At 33.7% G+C, this 4,815-nt stretch overlaps 1 non-coding gene across 1 annotated transcript; it reads right to left on the bottom strand.

Annotated features, from left to right (window-relative positions):
* Positions 1–3,956: 3,956 nt before the first annotated feature.
* LOC115065563 lies at positions 3,957–4,063 on the bottom strand. The gene has a single exon (XR_003845331.1). It is a non-coding gene; the product is annotated as a U6 spliceosomal RNA (small nuclear RNA).
* Positions 4,064–4,815: the final 752 nt, after the last annotated feature.

Below are 4,815 nucleotides of genomic sequence, written 5' to 3'. Positions count from 1 at the left end.
TTACCAGGGAACATTTCATTTGTCTTGTAACATTAAATATATATCTAGTTTTTCTCCTTACGCCAGTGTGGATCTACAATATTGTAAGCTGGGCAAAGAGCATGGAGCTTCATTTTAGAGAGAAAAACGATGAGTTACTGCCTGGCCTCATTACACAACGGCTGTTTCAACCTTGACTACGGCCTTTTATTTGCATGTATTACCATATGTTCTGAAATTGCTGTGGGAAGACAGATCGTTCCATAGTCTCCTATTAATATTTTGCTTGGGAATAATGTTCACTTTTATTTTTCTAAAGTGTTCCAAATTACCAAGTGATTCCTTTTTAAATAGTTTTATTACCTATGTAGAACCTGCTATTTCCATGTCTGAGTCATACAGCTGAAATCATGAAAGAATCATGACTTGAATTATGCTGTGTACCAAGAGATAGATGACAACTGTCACTTCTCAGCTGAAGGCTCTGGGGCCTAAATCCAGGAAGTTGATTTAATTGTGATTTTTTTTTCTTCTTTCTGTTGCTCCACTGTTTATACTTAGCTCATAAGTCATAAAATTAAAGAATATGATGATCTTTTAGGGAATTTAAACCCATGAAGAATACACATTTCAGAGATTCTGGAAAGGGTAGCATATGTTCCAAAACAACCTTTAATACTAGATTTGAAACTAATATTATGTTCCAATACAACCTTTAATATTAGTTTCAAATCTTCCTTTATTTTACTAAAGTATGGAATTAGTTAGGCTCCTAATTCCAAGGGTACAAACAAATTGAATTGAAGAGAGAGCCACCAGTTTTCCTCATAACCGTCTTCTTCCTCAACTTTTTCTCTTCTTTCTCGTGCCAATATACCTGTTACGTTCCATGGTGCTCTGGTCCTAAAAGCAACATCCATATCCTGCAGATGTAGTCTGGAAAACACCATACACCAGCTATTCTGTAAGAGCATTGGATTGATAAAGCATTATAAAAGTCCTTGCACATATCCACATGCTGTGCTGTAATACTCTCTTAGTAAAATATAGATCAGGATACACATTTAGATTGAATTGGCTTCAATTCATTCACTCTATATTAGTGGAACAGTGCTTAACATTCTGGTTCCACCTGGTCTTGCCCTGATTTTTCTCAAGGAAAATAAAGTTTGATTGTTATTTGTGTCTCCATTTCCTACTGAAGACAGATAGGCATAGTGATTAAAATATGAAGGATAGCAGGAACCCTAACAGATAGGGAGAAATAATAAGCACTAGTACTCTACAGCATAGCAGGGATCCTTCAGTTTACAATAGCTAATTGCTAGATTTTTATGAATAACTTGTAGAGAGGAAAAAAGAACCCAAAACATAAAGTAATTCTAAGGAAATGGAAGCACCAATCACTATTATTTTATCACTTTATCAGTTCATATTGTTTGTAAGCACCAAAATATCATATTGTGCTTCATAATTAAATGTAATTTTTACATTTCAATAAAATGTTAAGACAGGAATTCTACTGGCACTAAATTAGTCACTGATTTATTTAGATTATCAAATTATCAAGTTGTACCCCCATAGGTATATGCAATTAAGTAATAAAAAATTAAAAACATGAAATTTGAAAACATACTTCCCAGAATATGAACATAGCTGTTGTTACTTTATAGCTAAGCTATCATAAATTTTACCATGATGGGAAAAAATGTTGCTTACTTCTATGGGGAAATATGATAATAATCTTATGACATTTTTACACAAAGCACATTGCTTTCTTTTTTTTTCCTTTTTAAAATTATTTTTACTAGATATTTTCTTCATTTACATTACTAATGCTATCCCAAAAGTCCCCTGTACCCTCCCCTAGCCCTGCTTCCCAACCCACCCACTCACTCTTCCTTGCCCTGGCATTCCCCTGTACTGGGGCATATAATCTTCACAAGACCAAGGGCCTCTCCTCCCAATGATGGGAAATAATGTTGCTTACTTCTATGGGAAAATATGATCATATAACATTTATACAAGAAGCACACAGCTTTCTATCCACTTCACATCTTCACACTCAGTAGATACTTCATCATGATACAATAGCTAGCAACTTTGACTCAGAAACACCTCGGTGAATACTAGAAAACATGCTTATTTTTCTCCCCTAAATGAAAAAGATATACGCATGGAGTTTTGTATAGATTCCAGCTTAGAGCTGCATATGATTTACCTAAGATCAGATACTAATAATTGGGAGAGCTTAGCTTTAAGCGGTCATCTGTCTTACAACACATGCTCTTCATTGGTTGGCCACTTTGACCTATAATCCTTTCAAACTTGGGACTTGAGTGAATTTTCATAATAAAATGAAAAGGACTGATTCTAGGTCTGTGTCCAACATCCTGGCATACTTTATTGCAATTATGAACTTTATGGTTCAATACAAGTCACAGGACCTTCAAGCAGACTTTACTTGTGTTTCCTTAGATGGAAAATGGATATCACAATACTAATTGCTCTTTGTAGAGTTGCTACTTGGATTGAATAAGTTACTAAGCTGAAATGGACTATATTTTTATTGTGTGGAAATAAACACTGTGTGTGTGAATCTATTTCTAATGATAAGACATTATCATCATTGTTATTAGATCTTCAAGCACTAAGAAAATGCTTAGGAGGTAACAGAGAAGCCAGTATTAACTAGAAGCCATTTAAGTAATGACGAGTTTCCTCATGACTTTGATTCTTACGTTCCATGATAGGCTTTGGGGGCTGAAATTCTTCCTTTCAATCTGTTATGTTTAGCATGCTGCTCTCTGATTCTCGTAGTTTCAGTTTATTTAATAGACTTCCATAATCCTTATCTACTTTTAAGCGAGGGAATGTGGAAGCAGTAATAACCAGAGTCTCCCTTTTCCATCATCAGACTCGATCTTGCTCAAAAAGTGATTGCTATACTCCAATAATACATCAACTATGGTTCCTTAAATATGTCAAACAGCCCCTATAGTGGATACGTAGATAAGTGGATAAGAAGTGACTTTATCTTTATTTAGATACATTTAAGAAATGGAATTGGGAGTAGATGATGAATTGGGTGACTGGTCCTCAGTGCTGGATTCATACAGAGACATTTAGAGTTCTGGTATATAAAATAAGTTGATAGTTAAAGTGGTGTTAGTATTAATCCCAATTTAGACTTTTTTATTTTAAAAACATTTGGGTAGAAATAAACAGCATTCTGACTTGCAACTCTGTGTGTAACTAAACTGTGAAGATAAAGATAAATCTGTGTTCAGGGACTTTAGTTACATTGACCATTCTTTTTTTTTTTTTTTTTTGAAAAGTATTCTTGACTTTATTAATATAAAATGATATCAATAGTATCACAGCAAAATGTTGAAAATCATGAGACAAATATCAATCAAAATAACATGTGAAACAGAGTACATGAAAGAAATGTAGAAAACTATTAATAAAAAAGAAGTATTTCTGAGTACATATGGAGTAGGCATTTTTATAGAAGTGGAAATAATTGATTTTCCCACAGTTATGTGTTGATATTGGAATGAACAACATCCCAACAATTCATCTCCTTCACTCTGTCATCATTGCTCTAATTCTGCTTTTCCAACTACTAACAGGCTCAACACTTACATGTTAAAGGCAAACGAGTAGTTAAAATTCAGGAGAAGAATTCATATGCAATGAATCAGTGCCATGTAAGTAGATACTGTGTCCACACTCCCAGTGAGTGACAGGACAAAACATGCACTATAAGCAAGAGAAAGAAGATTCATCTAACTCATAAAGAAGTGGGGATAGTCATTGCATGATCTGTGGCAGCATTCAAAAACTGTTTGCTAAAGGCAGACTATTCATATCCTCGTTGCTGATATTGTATCTGAATCATCATACAAATAAAATATATTTGAAAGTAATTCTGTTGAACATGTTAATGGTGTATTTTGTAGTGATGTAAAAAAAAAAATATGGAACACTTCACGAATTTGTGTGTCATCCTTGCGCAGGGGCCATGCTAATCTTCTCTGTATCATTCCAATTTTAGTATACATGCTGCCAAAGCGAGCACTACAATGACCATTCTTGAAGCCAACTTTTGAAGCTATGTATAGGGAACATTGAATCTTGAAAGCATATAACATACATGGTTCTCCTAGACATGTTAAACCCAATCTGTGGGAAATAGTTCATGAAATTGTGAATGATCTTAGAAGAAAATAATTAAATAAAATATCTCACCTGCCTTGTCTACAAAGTAATATTGTCTGCTATTCCAATAGGTTTAATAAAAATGTACATGCACATTTGTTTGGGGATGATAAGTTCTTATAAAGTATTTTATGACTATTTCCTTATGAAGTACTCATTGACTAGTAAACTTATTATTTTTACTGTTTTGTCAAAAATGTGTAATTTAGGCTAACCTGTAAGCCCATCTTTAAGTGTTGTAAGTAGTAGATATTTATTTTTCTTCACTTTAGTTCATCATTTATAAAAGAGAGAAAATAGCATTTACTTAATGAAAATCTGAGAAGTGTTTTGTTTTGTTTTTTTTTTTGGTATATTCTATGGGTGGTACTGTGCATAAAATTAGTATTTAAACGAGTGAACTACAAGCAAAAATCTTGCCCTTCAGAATATAGGTTGATTTCAACCAATACCATGAAAGCATGATTAGAGATATGATTGGTCTTCCTAAGCAAGGGAAACTCTAGCAAGCTGCTTTCTGGCTTCATCTACAACATCAATTGTCTGTTGACTGCATTTTATAGTCAGGTGAACTTTATAAGATAACCTCAGGCTTCATCTACATCATCAGTT

Source organism: Mus pahari, chromosome 15 (assembly GCF_900095145.1).
Source record: "Mus pahari chromosome 15, PAHARI_EIJ_v1.1, whole genome shotgun sequence".
Taxonomy (NCBI): Eukaryota; Metazoa; Chordata; class Mammalia; order Rodentia; family Muridae; genus Mus; species Mus pahari.
The sequence above is the reverse complement of the archived record's forward strand: the minus strand, read 5'-3'. Positions and strand labels throughout refer to the sequence as shown.